Source organism: Chiloscyllium punctatum, chromosome 22 (assembly GCF_047496795.1).
Source record: "Chiloscyllium punctatum isolate Juve2018m chromosome 22, sChiPun1.3, whole genome shotgun sequence".
Taxonomy (NCBI): domain Eukaryota; kingdom Metazoa; phylum Chordata; class Chondrichthyes; order Orectolobiformes; family Hemiscylliidae; genus Chiloscyllium; species Chiloscyllium punctatum.
In genome coordinates, this window is record NC_092760.1 from 9,467,307 (window position 1) to 9,489,068 (window position 21,762).

The following is a 21,762-nucleotide window of genomic DNA, read 5'->3' on the forward strand; positions in this document are numbered from 1 at the left end:
GAGAGAGGGAGGGACAAGGAGAAAGGGGACAAGAGAGATGGGGAGGAGAGAGAGAAGAGGAGAGAGGGAAGAGAGAGAGAGAGAATGAGGGGGTGAAAGAGGGAGGGGTGAGAGAGAGAGGCAGGATTGAGAAATAGAGGGAGGGGTAAAAAAGAGAAGGATGGCAAGAGAGAGAGGGTCGAGAGAGAGTGCGAGAGAGAGGGATGAAAGAGAGAGACTGAGAGACAGGGAGAGAAGAAAGAAAGACAGAGAGAGGGGCAAGGGAGAGGGTGAGAGTGAGTGAGAGGGCGAGTGAGAAAGTGGGCGAGAGAGAGAGGGAGTGAGAGAGAGGAGGGCAAGAGAGAGCGAAGGAGGGGTAAGGAGTGGGGGATTGAGAGAAAGCAAGAGCGAGAGAGGGAGGCGGTAAGATAGCGAGAAAGAGAGATGGGCAACAGAGATTGAGGGGTGATGAGAGGGAGAGGGAGCAAGAGAAACAGAAGGAACAAGAGAGAGAGAAACAGGGTTCGAGAGAGGGATGGAGGCAAAAGAGAGATAGAGGGGGTGAGAGAAGTGTCGAAAGAAAGAGGGTGAGGGAGAGAGAAAGGGGATGAGAGAGAGCGAGGGCAAGAAAGAGAGAGTGGGATGGGCGGAGAGAGAGAGAGAGACAGATGGTGAGAGAGACGAGAGAGAGGAAGGGTTCCGTGAGAGGTGGTTTGACAGAGAAGGTGACAGCGAGAGCGCAGGGGCAAGAGAGGGTGTGAGAGAGAGAGAGAGAGAACCAGAGAGAGAGTGAGAGTGAGGGAGGGAGAAAAGAAACGAGAGAGAAGGAATAAGGGGATAGAAGAGCTTCGGCGAGAGCAAGATGGACAGAGAGAAAGATAGGTAGGGAGGGAGGCGTGCGTGTGTGAAAGAGAGAGAGACAAGGAGAGAGAGGCGGGGCGAGTGAGAGAGAGAGATGGAGAGATGGTGAAAGAGGGAGAGGAAGGGTGAGAATGAGAGAGAAGGGTGCGTGAGAGGGTTGTCGAGAGAGACAGCGACAGAAAGAGAGAGAGAGGACGAGAGCAAGGGAGCGAAAGAGTGGGGCGAGAGAGAGGGGTGAGAGAGGGAGATGGTGAGAGAGACAGGCGAGGAGAGAGGGACAGAGGGCGAGCAAGAGAGGGAGAAGCTGAGTGAGAGAAAGAGAGAAGCAGAGCAAAAGAGAGAGAGAGGGAGGGGGTCGAGAGAGGGGGCAAGAGGTGGAGGGAGATGGAGGCAATAGAGAGAGACAGAGACAGGGGCGAGAACAAGAGAGGGAGGGAAGATAGAGAGAGGAAAGATAGAGGGGGATGAGGCGACAGTGACTCGAGAGAGAGTGAGCGAGCAAGGTGGGGGGGAGCTGGGTCGAGAGGGAGAGGGAGAGACAGACACATTGTGAGGGGCAAGATGGTAGGGAGAGAGCGACAGAGCGAGAGTGGGTGAGAGAGAGAGTATTTGAAAGGAGAGTGAAGGAGCAGGGAGAGAGAGAGAGGGGCGAGAGAGAGAGGGGTGAGAGAGGGAGAGAGGGAGGTGAGAGAGAGAGAGAGGCACAAGAGGGAGAGGGGGCGAGAGAGAGAGAGGGCGATGAGAGAGAGAGGGACGAGAGAGAGGGGAGAGAGCGGGTCTAGAGAGAGGGGCGTGAGAGAGAGGTGGGCGAGAGAGAGAGGGGGCAGTCCAGGGTTCGTGAGAAAGGGGTTGGGGAGGGGAGCTGTTCTACGGGGTTGGGGGAGGGAGCGGTGATGGATGGGGTTGGGGGAGGTGGCAGTGTTGGATAGGGTTGGGGGAGGGGAGCATTGTTGTATGGGGCTGGGGTGAGGAGACAGTGTTGGGCAGGGAGGGGGAGGGGTCGATGTTGGACGTGGTGGGGGGAGGGGGTAGTAATGGACTGGGTTGGGGAGGGGTTGGAGGTGGACTGGGTTGGGTGAGGAGGTGGTGTTCGGCAGGAAGGGGGAGGGGGAGGTGTTGGACGGGGTGGGGGAGGGGATGGTGATGGACTGGGTTGGGGAGGGGTTGGAGTTGGACTGGGTTGGGGTTGGACTGGGTTGGGGAGGGTAGGTGATGTTGGGCAGGGAGGGGGAAGGGCAGGTGTTGGACGGTGGGGGTAGGGGCAGTGATGGTCGGGGTTGTGGGAGGGGGCGGAGATGAACGGGGTTGGGGAGGGGGCAGTGTTGGATGAGAGAGGGGATGGAGAGTGGAGAGTGAGAGAGAACGGAGAAGGTGACGGAGGGGAGAGAGGGAGGGAGGGCGAGAGGGAGGAGGGCGAGAGATGGGAAGGAGGGAGGGGAGGGTGAGAGAGGGGTGCGGGTGAGAAAAGGGAGGCCGACAGAGGTGAGGGAGGGATGGGATGGGAGGGAGAGAGGGAGGGAGAGAGCGAGAGAAGGGAGGGAGGGAGGTGAGGGAGAGAGGGGAGAGAGGGAGGGGAGGGCGAGAGAAAGGTGAGGGCGAGAGAGGTGACGGTGAGATAGGGGAGGGGGAGAGAGGGGAGGGCGAGAGAGGAGGAGGCAAGAGAGAGGGTAGGGCATCAGAGCGGAGGGCATGAGTGGGGAGGGAGGGAGTGGAGGGCAAGAGGAAGGAAGAGGGCGTCTGAGGGGAGGGCGAGAGGGACGGAGAGGGCGAGAGAGGGGAGAGAGGGAGGGGCGGGAAGGGAGGGCGAGAGAGGGGTGGGGTGAGAGACGAGAGGGAGAGAGAGGGGAGGGAGAGAAAGGGGATGGCGAGAGAGGGGAGGGAGGGAGGTGAGGGCGAGAGGGAGGGAGAGGGCGAGAGAGGGGAGGGCGAGAGAGGGTAGGCAGGGAGGGGTGGGCCAGAGCGGGGTGAGTGTGAGAGAGGGGAGGACGAGAGCGAGAAGGGCGAGAGAGACGGGAGTGCGAGAGAGTGCAGGGTGGGCAAGGGGGGTGAGGGAGGGGAGCGCGAGAGGGGTGAGTGCGAGAGAAGGGAGGGCGAGAGAGAGGAGAGGGCGAGAGACAGTGGAGTGTGAGAGAGGGGAGAGTGAGAGGGCGAGAGAGGGGAGGGTGAGAGAGGGGGAGGGCGAGAGAGGGGAAAGGGTGAGACGGGGAGAGAGTGAGAGGGGAGGGCGTGAGAGGGGAGGGAGGTATGGGAGGAACAGAGGGGAAGGCGAGAGAGGAGGGCGAGAGAGGGGAGGCAGGGAAGGGAGGGTGAAAGAGGGGGGAGGTGAGTGAGGGGATGGTGAGAGAGTGGCCGGCATGAGACGGGAAGGAGGGAGTGGAGAGCGAAAGAGGGGAGGGAAGGAGGGGAGGGCAAGAGGAAGGAAGAGGGCGAGAGAAGGGAGGACGAGAGAAGGGAGGGAGGGGAGGGCGAGATAGGGGTGAGGGTGAGAGAGGGGAAGGCGAGAGAGGGGTGGGCAAGAGGGGACGGCGAGAGAGGGGAGGGAAGGAAGGGCGAGAGGGAGGGAGATGGTGAGAGAGGGGAGGTCGAGAGATGGGGGGTGAAAGGGGAGGGAGGAATGGGAGGGAGAGTGTGGAGGGAGGGAGGGGAGGGCGAGACATGCGGAGGGTGAGAGAGGGGAGGGCGTGAGATGGGAGGGAGGGATGGGAGGGCAAGAGACAGGGAGGGCGAGAGAGAGGAGAGGACGTGAGAGGGAAGGGCGAGAGGGAGGAAGAGGGCGAGAGAGGGGGAGAGAGAGAGAGAGGGGAGGATGTGAGAGGGGAGGGGGAGGTGATAGCAAGAGAGGAGCGCGAGAGAGGGGAGGGAAGGGAGGCAAGAGAAAAGAGGGAGGGAGGGAAGGATGAACGCAAGGGAGAGGGCGAGAGAGGGGAGGGAGGGGAGGGCGAGAAAGAGGGAGAGGGTGAGTGAAGAGAGGGCAAAAGAGGGGAGGGAGGGAGGGGAGGGCGAAAGAGGGGGAGGGCGAGAGAAGGGAGTAGGTGAGAGGGGAGGGCGAGATGGGAGCAAGAGAGGGGAGGGAGGGGTGGGCGAGAGAGGAGGGCGAGAGAGGAGAGGCAGGGAAGGGAGTGTGAAACAGGGGGATGGCGAGAGAGGGGAGGGCGAGAGAGCGGGGGAGAGAGAGGGGAGGCTGAGAGAGGGGAGGGCGAGAGAGGGGTGGGTGAGGGAGGGGAGCCTGTGAGGGGAGTGAGGGATAGGAGGGAGAGAGGGAAGGGTGGGAGTGGACGGCAAGAGAGGAGAGCGAGAGAGGGGAGGCATGGAGCGGTGGGCGAGAGGGGGTGAGTATGAGAGAGGGGACGACAAGAGAGGGGAGAATGAGAGAGGGCAGGGCAAGAGGCATGAGTTGAGAGAGGGGAGGGTGAGAGAGAGAGGTGTGTGAGAGAGGGGAGAACGAGTGAGGGGAGGGCGAGAAGGGTGAGTGCGATAGCGGGGACAGCGAGAGAGGGGAGGGCGAGAGAGGGGATTGCGAGAGAGTGGAGGGAGAAAGAGGGGAGGGCGAGAGAGTGGAGGGCGAGAGAGTGGAGGGCGAGAGAGTGCGGTGTGCGAGAGAGGGGAGAACGAGCGAGGGGTGGGAAAGAAGGGTGAGTGCGAGAGCGGGAAGGGCGAGAGAGGGGAAGGCGAGAGAGAGGAGGGCGAGAGAGGGGAGTGTGAAAGAGTGGAGGGCGAGAGAGGGGAGGGCAAAAGATGGTAGGGTGAGAGGGGGACGGAGGGGTGAGGGTGAGAGAGGAGAGGGTGAGAGAGTGGGACGGCGAAAGAAGGGAGGGCGAGAGAGGGGATGGCAAGAGAGGGGAGGGCATGAGAGGGGACGGAAGGATGGGAGGGAGAGAGGGGAGGGAGGGGAGGGCGAGAGAGGAGGGCGAGAATGGGAGGCAGGTAGGGTTGGGCGAGGGTGGGGTGAGTGTGAGAGGTGGAGGACAAGAGAGTGGAGGGTGAGAGAGATGGGATTGTGAGAGAGGGGAGGGAGAGCGAGGGGAGGACGAGAGGGAGGAGTGCAAGAGAGAGGATGGCGAGAGAGTGGAGGCCGAGAGAAAGGGGATTGTGAGAGCGCGGAGGGTGAGAGAGGGGAGGGCCAGAGAGTGGAAGGCGAGAGAGGGGAGTGAAGGAGTGGAGGGCGAGAGATAAGGGCGACAGAGAAGGGCGAGAGAGGAGTGGGAGGGAGTGGAGGGCGAGAGAGGGGATGGAGGGAGGGGTGGGCTAGTGGGAGTGCGAGAGCGAGAGAGGGGAGGGTGAGAGAGAGGATGGAGGGAGGGGTGGGCTAGTGGGAGTGAGAGAGCGAGAGAGGGGAGGGTGAGAGAGAGGATGGAGGGAGGGGTGGGCTAGTGGGAGTGAGAGAGCGAGAGAGGGGAGGGTGAGAGAGAGGAGGGTGTGGAAGGGGAGGGCAGGAGAGGGGAGGCAGGGATGAGAGGGACAGGGGGAGGGCGACAGAGGAGAGTGAGAGAGGGGAGCCAGAATGGGGAGGGCGAAAGAGGGGGAGGGTGATAGAGGGGAGGGCGAGACAGGGGTGGGCATGAGATGGGAGGGAGGGTTGGGAGGGAGAGAGGAGAGGGTGGGGAGGGCGAGAGAGGAGGGTGAGCGAGGGGAGGCAGAGAGGGGAGGGCGTGAGAGGGGTGAATGTGAGAGAGTTTGAGTACGAGAGAGGGGCGGGTGAGAGAGATGGAAGTGCGAGAGTGGGGAGGTCGTTTGAGAGGAGGGCGAGTGGGGTGAGTGGGAGAGAAGGGACGGTGAGAGAGTGGAGGGCGAGGGAGAGGGGAGGGCAAGAGAGAGGAGGGCGAGAGATGGGAATGCAAAAGATGTTAGGGCGAGAGAGGGGTGGGCAAGCGAGGGGAAGGAGGGGGGAGGGTGAGAGAGGGGCGAGTGTGAGAGAGGGGATGGTGAGAGAGGGGAGTGAGGGAGATGAGGGCGAAATGGAGGAAGAGGCAAAGAGAGGTGAGGGTGAGAGAGTGGGGAGGGCAAAAGAGAGGGGAGGGTGTGAGACTGGAGGGAGGGAGGCAAGGGCAAGAGGGAGGGACAGGGAGAGAGAGGAGGCCAAGAGAGTAGAGAGAGCGAGGGGAGGGCGAGAGAGGGGAGGGAGGGAGGGATGGGAGTGCGTGAGAGGGATGAGGGTGAGAGATGGGAGGGAGGGAGGTGACGGCGAGAGGGAGGGGGAGGGTGAGAGAGGGGAGGGCGAGAGAGGGGGAGGGCAAGAGAGGGGAGGCATGGAGGGGAGGGCGAGAGAGGGTGAGGGCAATAGAGGGGAGGACGAGAGAGGGTGAGGGCAAGAGAAGGGAGGGCGTGAGAGGGAGGGAGGGGTGGGAGGGAGAGAGGGGAGGGGGGTAGGGGAGGGCAAGAGAAGGGGAGGGCGAGAGAGGGGAAGGAGGGAGGGGAGGGCGAAGGGAGGAAGAGGGTGAGAGAGGGGAGGGTGAGAGAGGGGGAGGGCAAGAGAGAGGGGAGGGCGTGAGAGGGAGGGAGGGGTGGGAGGGAGAGAGGGGAGGGAGGTAGGGGAGGGCAAGAGAAGGGGAGGGCGAGAGAGGGGAAGGAGGGAGGGGAGGGCGAAGGGAGGAAGAGGGTGAGAGAGGGGAGGGTGAGGGAGGGAGAGGGCAAGAGAGAGAGGAGGGCGTGAGAGGGGAGGGAGGGAGGCGAGGCCGAGAGGGAGGGACAAGGCAAGTGAGCGGAGGGAGGGAGGGGAGGGCAAAAGAGGAGGGCGAGTGAGTATAGAGAGGGAGGGGAGGGCAATAGTGGGGAGCGAGGTATGGGAGTGCATGAGAGGGGTCAGGGTGAGAGGGGAGGATGAGAAAGGGGAGGACGAGAGTGGGGTAGAAGAAGGGGATGGCGAGAGAGGAGAGGGCGAGAGAGAGGAGGGATGGAGGGTAGGGCGAGAGGGGGGAGAGAGGGGGGAGGCCAAGAGAGTGGAAGCCAAGAGAGAGGGGAAAGCGAGAGAGAGGGGAGGGTAAACGATGAGGAGGTCGAGAGAGTGGAGGGCGAGAAAGGGGGGAGAGCGAGAGAGAGGGATGAGCAAGCGTGGAGCAGGCGAGAGAGGGGAAGGTGAGAGAGAGGGGTGAGGGGAGAGAGGTAGGCGAGAGAGGGGAGGGCAAGAGAGACGAGGGAGAGGGGGAGCGAGGGAGAGAGGAGGGCAAGAGAGCTCAGGGCAAGAGAGGGGGAGGGTGATAGAGGGGAGAGCAAGAGGGAGAGGAGGGCGATAGAGAGAGAGGGGGAGGGCGTGAGATGAAGGGCAAGATAGAGGACGGCGAGAGAGTGGCGAGAGAGAGAGGGGAGTGCAAGAGAGGGGCTGGCAAGAGAGAGGCGTGCGAAAGAGTGGAGGGTGAGAGGGGGGAGGGCGAGAGAGTGGAAGGACGAGGGGAGAGTACGAGGGAGGGAGAGGGCGAGAGAGGAGAGGGAGGAAGGGGAGGGCGAGAGAGGAGTGACGGCGAGAGAGGAGAGGGCGAGAGAGGGGAGGACGAGAGAGGGGGAGTGTGAGAGTGTGAAAGGAGGGAGGGGAGGGTGAGAGAGGAGGAGGGTCAGCTTGAGGTGAGGGCGAGAGAGGGGGAGGGCGTGAGAGGGGAGTAATGGAAGGGAGGGGGAGATGGTTTTAGAAGCCGAAGGAGGGGAGGCGGTGGGGAGGGCTAGAGAGGAGGGCGATAGAGGGGAGGGAAAGGAACGCATCAGAGGGGTGAGGGTGAGAGAGGGGAGGGAGAGAGAGGGGAGGATGAGAGAGGGGAGGATGAGAGAGGGGAGGGCAAGAGCGAGGAAGGCGAGAGAGAGTGGATAGTAAGAGAGGGGAGGTCAAGAGAGGGGAGGGTGAGAGAGGGGAGGGCGAGAGAGGAGGGCGAGAGAGGGAGAGGGTGAGAGACGGGAGGGCGACAGAGGAGGGCGAGAGAGGAGGATGAGAGAGGAGAGGGTGACAGAGGGGAGGGCTAGAGAGGAGGGCGAGAGGGATGGCGAGAGAGGGGCGAGGGTGTGGAAGGAGAGAGTGAGAGAGGAGAGGGCGAGAGGCTGCAGGCTGTGTGTGGACGGCGTTGATATTCAGGCTGAGGGAGCTGCGTTGGTGGCAGTAAGGGTCAGGATGTGGGCGGTGTTGAACAGTGGTGAGGGTGAGGCTGGGGGCAGAGTGTGTGCGGCAGTGAGAGTCAGGCTGGGGATCAGCGTGACGGTGATGGAATAAGTGTGAGGGAGTCAAGGAGTTGGTGATGGAGTGAGTGCGAGGGATTCAGGGTGACGGTGATGGAGTGAGTGTGAGGGAGTAAAGGAGATGGTGATGGAGTGAGTGTGAGGGTGTCAGGGTTACGGTGATGGAGTGAGTGTGAGAGGGACAGGGTGATGGTAATGGAGTGAGGGTGAGGGGGGTCAGGGTGACAGTGATGGAGTGAGTGTGAGGGGGTCAGTGTGACGGTGATGGAATGAGTGTAAGGGGGTCAGTGTGACGGTGATGGAGTGAGTGTGACAGGCTGGGTGACGGTGATGGAGTGAGTGTGAGAGGCTGGGTGATGGTGATAGAGTCAGTGTGAGGGGGTCAGGGTGATGGTGATAGAGTGAGAGTGAGGGGATCAATAACAGTGATGGAGTCAATGTGAGGGGTTCAGGGTGACGGTGATAGAGTGAGTGTGAGGGGGGTCAGGGTGACGAAGACAGAGTGAGTGTGAGGAGTTGAGGGTGACTGAGATAGAGTGAGTGTGAGGGTGTCAGTGTGACGGCGATGGACCGAGTTGAGGGGGTCAGGGTGACAGTGATGGAATTAGAGTGAGGGGATCAGTGTGACGATGATGGAGTGAGTGTGAGGCGGACAGGGTGCCGGTGATAGAGTGAGAGTGAGGGGGTCAGGGTGACAGTGATGGAGTGAGTGTGAGGGTGCCAGGGTAACGGTAATGAAGTGAGTGTGAGGGGTCAGGGTGACGGTGATGGCGTGAGTGTGAGTGTGTCAGGGGGACGGTGATAGAGTGAGTCTGAGAGGGTCATGATCAGGGTGATGAAGTGAATGCGAGTGGGTCAGGCTGACAGTGATGGAGTCAGTGTGAGGGTGTCACGGTAACAGTAATAAAGTGAGTGTGAGAAGGTCAGAGTGAGGGTGATGGAGTGAGTGTGAGGTTGTAAGGGTGACGGTGATGGAGTGAGTGTGAGGGAGCCAGGAGGACGGTGAAAGAGTGAGTGTTAGTGGGTAAGTGTGACGGTGATGCAGTGTGTGTGAGGGTGTCAGGGTGACGTTGATGGAGTGTGTGTGAGGGTGTCAGGGTGAAGGTGATGAAATGTGTGTGAAGGGCTCAGGCTGACGGTGATGGAATGAGTGTGAGGGGGTAAGGGTGACGGTGATGGAGTGAGTGTGAGGGTGTCAGGGTAATGATGATGGAGTGAGTGTGAGACGGTCAGGGTGATGGTGATGGAGTGAGTGTGAGGTGGTCAGGGTGATGGTGATGGAGTGAGTGTGAGGGGGTCAGGGCTTTGGTGATGGAGTGAGTGTGAGGGGTTCAGGGTGTCGGTGATGAAGTGAGTGTGAGGGGGTCAGGGTGAGCGTGATGTAGTGAGTGTGAGGGGATCAGTGTGACAGTGATGGAATGAGTGTGAGGGGATGAGTGAGACCGTTATGTAGTGAGTGTGAGGGAGACAGGGTGACTGTGATAGAGTGCGCGTGATGGGATCAGGGTGACGATGATGCAGTGTGTGCGAGAGTGTCAGGGTGATGGTGATGGAGTGTGTGTGAATGGGTCAGGGTGATGGTGATGGTGTGAGAGTGAGGGTGTCAGTATGAGGGTGATGGAGTGAGTGTGAGGGGGTCAGGCTGATGGTGACAGAGTGAGTGTAAGGGGGTCAGGGTGACGGCGATGGAGTGAGTGTGAGTGGGTCAGGGTGACGGTGATGGTGTGAGTGTGAGGTGGTAAGGGTGACAGTGATGCAGTGTGTGTGAGTGAGTCAGGGTAACGGTGATGGAGTGAGTGTAAGGGGGTAAGGGTGACGGTGATGCAGTGAGTGTGAGGGTGTCAGGGTGACAGTGATGGAGCGATTGTGAGGGGGTCAATGTGCTAGTGAGGAATTATTGGGAGGTGCTCTGGGAGACAATGATGGAATGAGGGTGAGGGAGTCACAATGAGGGTGATGGAGTGAGCACGAGTAGGTCAGGGTGATGGGGATGGAGCGAGTGTGCGGTGGTCTGTGTGTTGGTGATGGAGTGAGTGTGAGGGTGTCTGAGTGATGGTGAAGGAGTGAGTGTGAGGGTGTCAGAGTGAAGGCGATGGAGTGAGTGTGAGGGGATCAGTGTGACGGTGATGGAGTGAGTGTGAAGGTGTCTGGGTGATTGTGATGGAGTGAGTGTGAGCGTGTCAGGGTGAAGACGATGGAGTGAGTGTGAGGGGATCAGGTTGACAGTGATGGAGTGAGTGTGAGGGTGTCTGGGTACTGGTGATGAAGCGATTGTGAGGGGGTCAGCATGATGGTGATGGAGTGAGTGTGAGAGGGTCAGGTTGACGGTGACGGAGTCAGTGTGAGGGGTCAGGGTGACAGTGATGAAGTGTGTGTGAGGGGGTAAGGGTGACGGTGATGAAGTCTCTGTGAGGGTGTCAAGGTGTCGGTGAGAGAGCGAGAATTAGTGGGTCAGGGTTATGGTGATGGAGAGAGTGTGAGGGGGTGAGGGTAGCGGTGATGGAGTGAGTTTGTGGAGATCAGGGTGACGGTGATGGAGTGAGTGTGACCGGTTCAGTGTGATTGTGATGGAGTCAGTATGAGAGTCACGGTAACGGAGATAACGCGAGTGTGAGGGGGTCAGGGTGACAGTGATGGAGTGAGAGTGAGTGGGTCAGGGTGTCTGTGATGGAGTAGGTGTTAGGGGGTCAGTGTGATGGTGATGGAGTGCGTATGTGGGTGTTCGCATGATGGTGATGGAGTGAGTGTGAGTTGGTCAGTGTAATGGTGATGGAGTGATTGTGAGAGGATCAGGGTGACAGTGATGGAGTAAGTGTGAGTGGGTAAGGGTGACGGTGATGCAGTGTGAGTGTGAAGGGGTCAGGGTGATTGTGATGGTGTGAGAGTGAGAGTGTCCGTGTGAGAGTGATGGAGTGAGTGTGAGGGGGTCAGGCTAATGGTGACAGAGTGTGTGTGAGGGGGTCTGGATGATGGTGATGCAGTGAGTGTGAGGGTGTCAGGGTGACAGTGATGGAGCGATTGTGAGGGGGTCAGTGTGCTAGTGAGGAATTATTGGGAGGTGCTCTGAGAGACAATGATGGAGTGAGGGTGAGGGAGACACAATGAGGGTGATGGAGTGAGTGCGAGTAGGTCAGGGTGACGGGGATGGAGCGAGTGTGCGGTGGTCTGTGTATTGACGATGGAGTGAGTGTGAGGGTGTCTGAGTGATGGTGATGGAGTGAGTCTGAGGGTGTCAGAGTGAAGGCGATGCAGTGTGTGTGAGGGGATCAGTGTGACGGTGATGGAGTGAGTGTGAAGGTGTCTGGGTGCTGGTGATGAAGCGATTGTGAGGGGGTAAGCATGACGGTGATGGAGTGAGTGTGAGAGGGTCAGGTTGACGGTGACGGAGTCAGTGTGAGGGGTCAGGGTGACGGTGATGGAGTGTGTGTGAGGGGGTCAGGGTGCCGGTGATGGAGTGTGTGTGAGGGTGTCAAGGTGTCGTTGAGAGAGCGAGAGTTAGTTGGTCAGGGTTATGGTGATGGAGAGAGTGTGAGGGGGTCAGGGTAGCGGTGATGGAGTGAGTTTCTGGAGATCAGGGTGACGGTGATGGAGTGAGTGTGAGACGGTCAGGGTGATGGTGATGGAGTGAGTGTGAGTGGGTAAGGTTGACGGTGATGGTGTGAGTGTGAGGGGGTCAGGGTGACAGTGATGGAAGAGTGTGAGGGGATCTGGGAGACCGTGATAGGGGGAGTGTGAGGTGGTCCATGCCACGGTGATGGAGTGAGTGTGAGGGGGTCAGTGTGGCGGTGATGGACTGAGTTTGAGGTGGTCTGGCAGAACGTGATGGCATGAGTGTGAGATGGTCAGTGTGAGTTTGTTGGAGTGAGTGTGAGTGGGTCAGGGTGTCTGTAGTGGAGTAAGTGTTACTGGGTCAGTGTCATGGTGATGGAGTGAGTATGTGGGTGTTCGCATGATGGTGATGGAGTGAGTGTGAGTTGGTCAGTGTAATGGTGATGGAGTGATTGTGAGAGTGTCAAGTTGACAGTGATGGAGTGAGTGTGAGGGGGTCAATGTGATGGTGATGGAGTGAGTGTAAGGGGGTAAGGGTGACGGTGATGCAGTGTGTGTGAGAAGGGGTCTGGGTGATTGTGATGGTGTGAGAGTGAGGGTGTCAGTGTGAGAGTGATGGAGTGAGTGTGAGGGGGTGAGGCTAATGGTGACAGAGTGTGTGTGAGGGGGTCTGGATGACGGTGATGCAGTGAGTGTGAGGGTGTCAGGGTGACAGTGATGGAGCGATTGTGAGGGGGTCAGTGTGCTAGTGAGGAATTATTGGGAGGTGCTCTGGGAGATAATGATGGAGTGAGGGTGAGGGAGTCACAATGAGGGTGATGGAGTGAGCGCGAGTAGGTCAGGTTGACGGGGATGGAGCGAGTGTGCAGTGGTCAGTGTGTTGGTGATGGAGTGAGTGTGAGGGTGTCTGAGTGATGGTGATGGAGTGAGTGTGAGCGTGTCAGAGTGAAGGTGATGGAGTGAGTGTGAGGGTGTGAAGGTGTCGGTGAGAGAGCGAGAATTAGTGGGTCAGGGTTATGGTGATGGAGAGAGTGTGAGGGCGTCAGGGTAGCGGTGATGGAGTGAGTTTGTGGAGATCAGGGTGACGGTGATGGAGTGAGCGTGAGTGGGTCAGGTTGACGGTGATGGTGTGAGTGCGAGGGGGAAGGGTGACGGTGATGGAAGAGAGTGAGTGGATCTGGGAGACCGTGATGGAGGGGCTGTGAGTGGGTCAGTGCCACGGTGATGGAGTGAGTGTGAGGTGGTCTGGCAGAACGTGATGGCATGAGTGTGAGATGGTCAGTGTGAATGTGTTGGAGTGAGTGTGAGTGGGTCAGGGTGTCTGTAATGGAGTAAGTGTTAGTGGGTCAGTGTGATGGTGATGGAGTGAGTGTCAGAGTGTCAAGATGACAGTGATGGAGTGAGTGTGAGGGGGTCATGGTGACGCTGATGGAGTGAGTGTGAGCATGTCAGGGTGACAGTGATGGAGTGAGTACGGGGGTCAGGGATACGGTGATGGAGTGAGTGTGAGGGAGTCTGGGAGACGGAAATGGATGGAGTGTGAGGGGGTCAGCGTGACGATGATGGCGTGAGTGTTCGTGGGTCAGGGTGACGGTGATGGAGTGAGTGTGACCGGGTCAGTGTGATTGTGATGGAGTCAGTGTGAGAGTCACGGTAACGGAGATGACGCGAGTGTGAGGGGGCAGGGTGACAGTGATGGAGTGAGAGTGAGTGGGTCAGGGTGTCTGTGATGGAGTAGGTGTTAGGGGGTCAGTGTGATGGTGATGGAGTGCGTATGTGGGTGTTTGCATGATGGTGATGGAGTGAGTGTGAGTTGGTCAGTGTAATGGTGATGGAGTGATTGTGAGAGGGTCAGGGTGACAGTGATGGAGTGAGTGTGAGTGGGTCAGTGTAATGGTGATGGAGTGATTGTGAGAGGGTCAGGGTGACAGTGATGGAGTGAGTGTGAGTGGGTAAGGGTGACGGTGATGCAGTGTGTGTGTTAAGGGGTCAGGGTGATTGTGATGGTGTGAGAGTGCGGGTGTCCGTGTGAGAGTGATGGAGTGAGTGTGAGGGGATCAGGCTAATGGTGACAGAGTGTGTGTGAGGGGGTCTTGATGATGGTGATGCAGTGAGTGTGAGGGTGTCAGGGTAACAGCGATGGTGCGATTGTGAGGGGGTCAATGTGCTAGTGAGGAATTATTGGGAGGTGCTCTGGGAGAAAATGATGGAGTGAGGGTGAGGGAGTCACAATGAGGGTGATGGAGTGAGCACGAGTAGGTCAGGGTGACGGGGATGGAGCGAGTGTGCGGTGGTCTGTGTATTGGCGATGGAGTGAGTGTGAGGGTGTCTGGGTGATGGTGATGGAGTGAGTGTGAGGGTGTCAGAGTGAAGTCGATGGAGTGAGTGTGAGGGGATCAGTGTGACGGTGATGGAGTGAGTGTGAAGGTGTCTGGATGATGGTGATGGAGTGAGTGTGAGGGTGTCAGTGTGATGGTGATGGAGTGAGTGTGAGGGTGTCTGGGTGCTGGTGATGAAGCGATTGTGAGTGGGTCAGCGTGACGGTGATGGAGTGAGTGTGAGAGGGTCAGGTTGACGGTGATGGAGTCAGTGTGAGGCGTCAAGGTGACAGTGATGAAGTGTGTGTGAGGAGGCCAGGGTGACGGTGATGGAGTGTGTGTGAGGGTGTCAAGGTGTCGGTGAGAGAGCGAGAATTAGATGGGTCAGGGTAGCGGTGATGGAGTGAGTTTCTGGAGATCAGGGTGACGGTGATGGAGTGAGTGTGAGACGGTCAGGGGTGATGGTGATGGAGTGAGTGTGAGTGGGTAAGGTTGACGGTGATGGTGTGATTGTGAGGGGACAGGGTAACAGTGTTGGAAGAGTGTGAGGGGATCTGGGAGACCGTGATAGGGGGAGTGTGAGGTGGTCCATGCCACGGTGATGGAGTGAGTGTGAGGGGGTCAGTGTGGCGGTGATGGACTGAGTTTGAGGTGGTCTGGCAGAACGTGATGGCATGAGTGTGAGATGGTCAGTGTGAGTTTGTTGGAGTGAGTGTGAGTGGGTCAGGGTGTCTGTAGTGGAGTAAGTGTTACTGGGTCAGTGTCATGGTGATGGAGTGAGTATGTGGGTGTTCGCATGATGGTGATGGAGTGAGTGTGAGTTGGTCAGTGTAATGGTGATGGAGTGATTGTGAGAGTGTCAAGGTGACAGTGATGGAGTGAGTGTGAGGGGGTCAGTGTGACGGTGATGGAGTGAGTGTGAGAGTTACAGAGTGACGGTGATGGAGTGAGTGTGAGGGGTCAGGGTGACGCTGATGGGGTGAGTGTGAGCGTGTCAGGGTGACGGTGATGGAGTGAATACGGGGGTCAGGGATGCGGTGATGGTGTGAGTGTGAGGGGTCAGCGTGACGGTGATGGCGTGAGTGTTCGGGGGTCAGAGTGATGGTGATGGAGTGAGTGTGACCGGGTCAATGTGATTGTGTTGGAGTGAGTGTGAGAGTCACGGTAACGGAGATGGCGCGAGTGTGAGGGCGTCAGGGTGACAGTGAGGGAGTGAGAGTGAGTGGGTCAGGGTGCCTGTGATGGAGTAGGTGTTATGGGGTCAGTGTGATGGTGATGGAGTGCGTATGTGGGTGTTTGCATGATGGTGATGGAGTGAGTGTGAGTTGGTCAGTGTAATGGTGATGGAGTGTTTGTGAGAGGGTCAGGGTGACAGTGATGGAGCGAGTGTGAGGAGCTCAGCGTACTGGTGATGGAGTGAGTGTGAGAGTTACAGGGTGATGGTGATGGAGTGAGTATGGGGAGTCAGAGTGACGGTGATGGAGTGAGTGTGAGGGGTTCTGGGGGACCGTGATGGAGTGAGTGTGAGAGTATCAGGGTGACGGTGATGGAGTGAGTGTTAGGGGATCAGTTTGGCAGTGATGGAGTGAGTGTGTGGGGGTCACGGTGTCGGTGAAGGAGTGAGTGTGGGGGGTCAGGGTGACAGTGAATGACTGAGGGTGACGGGGTTCGTGTGATAGTGATGGAGTGAGTGTGAGAGAGTCACGGTAACGGAGATGGCACGAGTGTGAAGGGGTCAGGGTGACGTTGATGGAGTGAGAGTGAGGGTGTCAGGGTGATGGTGTTAGAGCGATTGTGAGGGGATCAGTGTGACGGTGATGGAGTGAGTGTGAATGGTTCAGTGCGATGGAGATGGAGTGAGTGTGAGGGGGTCAGGTTGATGGTAATGGAGTCAGTGTGAGGGGGTCAGTGTGACGGTGATGGACTGGGTGTGAGAGTGTCAGGGTGACGGTGAGGGAATGAGTGTGAGGTGGTCAGGGTGACGATGACGGAGTGAGTGTAAAGGATTCAGTGTGACAGTGATGGACCGAATGTGACGGGGTTCGGGTGATTGTGATGGAGTGAGTGCGAGAGAGTCACAGTAACGGAGATGGCGTGAGTGTGACGGTTACAGATTGATGGTGATGCAATGAGTGTGAGTGTGTCAGGGTGACGGTGATGGTTTGATTGTGAAGGGGTCCGGGTGATAGTGGTGGAGCGAGTGTGAGTGGGTCAGTGTGTGTGTGATGGAGTGAGTGTTAGGGGATCAGTGTGATGGTGAACGAGTGAGTTTGTGGGGGTTCAAGTGACGGTGATAGGGTGAGTGTGAGGTATTCAAAGTGATGGTGATATAGTGAGTGTTTCGGGATCAGTTTGACAGTGATGGAGTGAGTGTGCGGGGGTCAGGGTGACGTTGATGGATGGAGTGTGAGGGGTCAGGGTGACGGTGAAGGTTTGAGTGTGAGAGTGATAGGGTGACACTGATGGACTGAGTTTGACGGGATTCGGGTGATGGAATGAGTGTGAGAGAGTCACAGTAACGGAGATGGCGCGAGTGTGACGGTGTCAGAGTGACGATGATGGATTGAGAGTGAGGGGGTCAGCGTGACGGTGATGGAGTGAGTGTGAGAGTGTCAGGGTGACGGTGATGGAGTGAGTGTGAGGTGGTCAGGATGACGGTCATGGAGTGAGTGTGAGGGGGTCAGGGTGACGGTGATAGAATGAGTGTGAGGTGGTCTGGGAGAAGGTGATGGCGTGAGCGTGAGAGGGTCAGTGCGAGTGTGTTGGAGTGAGTGTGAGGATGTCAAGTTGACGGCGATGGAGTGAGTGTTAGGGGATCAGTGTGACGGTGATGGAGTGAGTGTGAGAGGGTCAGAGGGACGGTGATGGAGTGAGTGTTGGGGGTCAGTGTGATGGAGGTATGGTGAGTATGTGGGTGTTCGCGTGACGGTGATGGAGTGAGTGTGAGTTGGTCAGGGTAAGTGTGATGCAGTGATTGTGAGGGGGTCAGGGTGACAGTAATGGAGTGAATGCGAGGGGTACAGCGTGATCGTGATCGAGTGAATGTGAGAGAGTCAGTGTGACGGTGATGGAGTGAGTGTGAGAGTGTCAGGGTGACGGTGATGGAGTGAATGTGAGAGTGTTAGGGTGACTGTGATGGAGTGAGTGTGAGGGGTTCAGGGTGACGGTGATGGAGTGAGTGTGAGGGGGTCAGGGTGACGGTGATGGAAGAGTGTGAGGGTGTCTGGAGAACGTGATGGCGTGAGTGTGAGAGTGTCAGTGCGTGTGTGTTGGAGTGAGTGTGAGGATTTCAAGGTAACGGTGATGGAGTGAGTGTTAGGGGATCAGTGTGACGGTGATGAAGTGAGTGTGAGAGGGTCAGGGTGTCTCTGATGGAGAGTGAGTGTTAGGGGTCATTGTGATGGTGATATATTGTGTATGTGGGTGTTCGCGTGATGGTGATGGAGTGAGTGCGAGGAGGTCAGGGTAATGGTGATAGGGTGATTGTGAGGGGTTCAGGGTGACTGTGTTGGAGTGAGTATGAGGATGTCACAGTGACGGTTATGGAGTGAGTTTGAGTGGATCAGTGTGATGGTGATGGTGCGATTGTGAGAGGGTCAGGGTGTCGGTGATGGTGTTAGCGTGAGTGGGTCAGGGTGACGGTGATGGAGTGAGTGTCAGGGGATCAGTGTGATGGTGATGGAGCGAGTATGAGGGGGTCAGGGTGACAGTAATAGAGTAAGTGTGATGCGGTCAGGGTGATGGTGATGGAGTGAATGTGTGGGGGTCAGTGTGACGGTGATATAGCGAGTTTGAGAGAATCAGGGTGACTGATGGAGTGAGTGTGAGGGGGTTCGGGTGACGGTGATAGAGTGAGTGTGAGTGTGTCAGGATGACGGTAATGGAGCGCGTGTGAGTGGGTAATCATGTCAGTGTTGGAGTGAGTGTTAGGGAATCAGTGTGACAGTGATGGAGTGAGTGTGTGGGGATTTGGGTTACGATGATGGAGTGAGTGTGAGGCGGTCAGGGTGACAGTGTTGGAGTGAGTGTAAGGGAATCTGTGTGACAGAGATGGAGTGAGTTTGTGGGGATTTGGGTTACGGTGATGGAGTGAGTGTGAGGGGGTCAGGGTGACGGTGATGAAGTGAGTGTGAAGGGGTCTGGGAGACCGTGATGGCGTGAGAGGGAGGGGGTCATTGTGAGTATGTTGGAGTCAGTGTGAGGATGTCAAGGTGACGGTGATGGTGTGAGTGTTAGGGGATCAGTGTGACGGTGATGGAGTGCGTGTTAGGGGGTCAGAGTGTCGGTGATGGATTGAGTGTGAGAGTGTCAGGGGGACGGTGATGGAGTGAGTGTGCTGTGGTCAGTGTGACGGTAATGGAGTGAATGTGAGGGGGTCTGGGATACCGTAATGGAGTGAGTTTAAGGGGGTCTGTGTGAGGGTGTTGGAGTGAGTGTGTGGGGATCAGTGCGATGGTGATGGAGTGAGTGTGAAGGGGTCAGGGTGATGGTGATGGAATGAGTGTGAGTGTGTCAGGGTGACGGTGATGGAGTGAGTGTGAGGGGGTCAGGAGGGCGGTGATAGAGTGAGTGTGAGGGGGTCTGGGAGACCGTGATGGAGTGTGTGTAATGGGGTCAGTGTGCGGGTGTTGGAGTGAGTGTGTGGGGATCAGTGCGATGGAGATGTGGTGAGTGTGAGGGGATCAGGGTGTTGGAGTGAGTGTGAGGGGATTTGGGAGACGGTAATGGAGTGAGTGTGAGTTGGTCAGGGTGACGGTGATGGAGTGAGTGTGAGGGGGCCTGGGAGACCGTGATGACGTGAGTGTGAGGGGATCAGTGTGACAGTGACGGAGTGAGTGTTAGGGGATCAGTGTGACGTTGATGGAGTGAGTGTGAGAGGGTCAGAGTGACGATGATGCAGTGAGTGTGAGAGTGTCAGGTTCCCCATGGTGGAGTGAATGTGAGGGGATCAGAGTGATGTTTATGGAGTGAGTGTGAGGAGTCTGGGATACCGTGATGGAGTGAATGTGAGGGAGTGAGGGGATCACTATGACGGTGATGGTGTGACTGTGAAGGGTTCAGTGTGACTGTGAAAGCATGAGTGTTAGGCTTTCAGTGTGACAGTGACGGAGTGAGTGTGAGGGGATCAGGGTGATGGTGAAGGTTTGAAGTGTGAGGGGTTCAGGTTGTCAGTGATAGACTGGGGGTGACGGGGTTCGTGAGATTGTGATGGAGTGAGTGTGAGAGAGTCTCGGTAATGGAGATGGCGCGATTGTGAGAGGGTCAGGGTGACGGTGATGGAGTGAGTGTTAGGGAATCAGTGTGATGGTGATCGAGTGAGTGGGTTTTCGGGTGACGGTGAGAGGTGAGTGTGAGGGGGTCAGGGTGATATTGATGGAGTGAGTCTGAGGGGTCAGTGTGATGGTGATGGAGCGAGTGTGAAGGAGTCAGGGTGACGGTAATGGAATGAGTGTGAGTGTGTCAGCATGTTTGTGATGGAGTTAGTGTTCGGGGATCAGTGTGATTGTTATGGAATGAGTGTCAGCGGATCAGTGTGACGGTATTGCACTGAGTGTGAGAGGGTCAGTGTGATGATGATGTAATGAGTGTGATGTGGTCAGGGTGACGGTGATGGAGTGAGTGTGAGGGGTTTAGTGTAATGGTGATGGAGCAAGTGTGAGGGGGTTTGGGTGACGGCAATGGAGAAAGTGTGATGGGGTCATGTTGACGGTGATGGTGTGAATGTAAGGGGGTCAATGTGACCGTGATAGAGCGAGTCTGAGAGGATCAGGGTGACTGTGATGGAGTGAGTGTGAGTGGGTCAGCATGTTTGTGATGGAGTTAGTGTTCGGGGGTCAGCGTGATGGTGATGTAGTGTGTGTGAGAGGGTCAGAGTGACGGTGATGGAGTGAGTGTGAGTGGGTCAGCATGTCTGTGATGGAGTGAGTGTTGGGGGTCAGTGTGATGGTGAGAGAGTGAGTGTGTGCATATTCGGGTGAGGGTGATGCAGTGAGTGCGAGCATGTCAGGATGACGGTGATGGAGACGGTGTGAGGGGATCAGTGTGACAGTTTTGCAGGGAGTGCGAGAGGGTCAGCGTGACGATGATGGAGTGTGTGTGAAGTGGTCAGGGTGACGGTGACGGAGTGAGTGTGAGGTGGTCAGGGTGACGGTGATGAAGTGAGTGTGAAGGGTTCAGTGTGACTGTGATAGCGTGAGTGTGAGGGTTTCAGTGTGATGGTGATGGAGTGAGTGTTAGGGGATCGTTGTGCCACTGATGGAGTGAGTGTGAGGGGGTTTGGGTGACGGTGATGGAGTGAGTGTGAGATGGTCAGGGTGACGGTGATGGAATGAGTGCGAGGGGACCACTGTGACGGTGATGGAGTGAGTCTGAGGGGTTCAGTGAGAATGTGATAGCGTGAGTGAGAGGGTTTCAGTGTCTCAGTGATGGAGTGAGTGTGAGGGGATCATGGTGACTGTTAAGGAGTGAGTGTGAGGGGATCAGGGTGATGGTGAAGGTTTCAGTGTGAGGGGGCCAGGGTGACAGTGATGGACTAAGTGTGACGGGATTCGGTTGATTGTGATGGAGTGAGTGTGAGAGAGTCACGGTAATGGAGATGGCGTGAGTGTGACGGTGTCAGGGTGACAGTGATGGTGGGAGTGTGAGTGGGTCAGGGTGTCTGTGATTGAGTGAATGTTAGGGGGTCAGTGTGATGGTGATAGAGTGAGTGTATGAGTGTTCGGGTGATAGTGATGAGTTAATGTGAGAGTGTCAAGGTGATGGTGATGCAGTGAGTGTGAGGGTATCAGTGTGACGGCGACGGATTGATTGTGAGGTGGTCAGGGTGATGGTGATGGAGTGGGTGTGAGGGGATCAGTGTGACAGTTTTGCACTGAGTGCGAGAGGGTCAGTGTGACGACGATGGAGTGCGTGTGAGGTGGTCAGGGTGACGGTGATGGAGTGAGTGTGAGGAGATCACTGTGATGGTGTTGGAGTGAGTGTGAATGGTTCAGTGTGACTATGATAGCGTGAGTGTGAGGGTTTCAGTGTGATGGTGTCAGGGTGACGGTGATGGTGGGAGTGTGAAAGAGTAAAGATGATGGTGATGGACTGAGAGTGAGGATGTTAGGGTGACGGTGATGGAGTGAGTGTGAAGGGGTCCAGGTGTCGGTTGTGTAGTGAGTGGGAGTGTGTCCGTATATCTGTGATGGGGTGAGTGTGAGGGGGTCAGGGTGACATTGATGGAGTTAGTCTGAGGGGTTCTGGGTGACGTGATGGAGTGAGTGTGAGTGTGTCCGAGTGACATTGATGGAGTGAGTGTGAGGGGTCAGTGTGACAGCGATGGAGTGGGTGTGAGGAGTCAGTGTGACTGTGATAGCGTGAGTGAGAGGGTTGCAGTGTGACGGTGATGGAGTGAGTGTGGGGGAGGGGTCAGGGTGACGGTGATGGAGTGACTGTGAGGGGTTCAGGGTGATTGTGATGGAGTGATTGTGAGGGTATCAGGGTGACAGTGATGGCATGAGTGTGAGGGGGTCAGTGTGAGGGTGGTGGAGGGAGCGTGGAGGGGTCAGACAGATGATAATGGAGTGAGTGTGAGGTTGTCAGGGTGACGGTGATGCAGTGATTGTGAGGGGGTCAGGGTGACAGTGAAGGAGTGAGTGTGAGGGGGTCAGAGCGATGGTGATGGAGTGAGTGTGAGGTGGTCAGGGCGACGGTGACAAAGTGAGTAAGGCGGAAGAAGGAGGCTTACATAAGTAGACGAAACAATGTTCATACAGAGCATTTGAGGGATACAGGATAGCCAGGAGGGAGCTGAAGAAAGGGATCAGGCGAGCTAAGAGAGGGCATGAAAAATCTTTGGCGTGGAGTATCAAGGATAACCCCAAGGCCTTTATGCATATGTGAAAAACATGAGAATGAC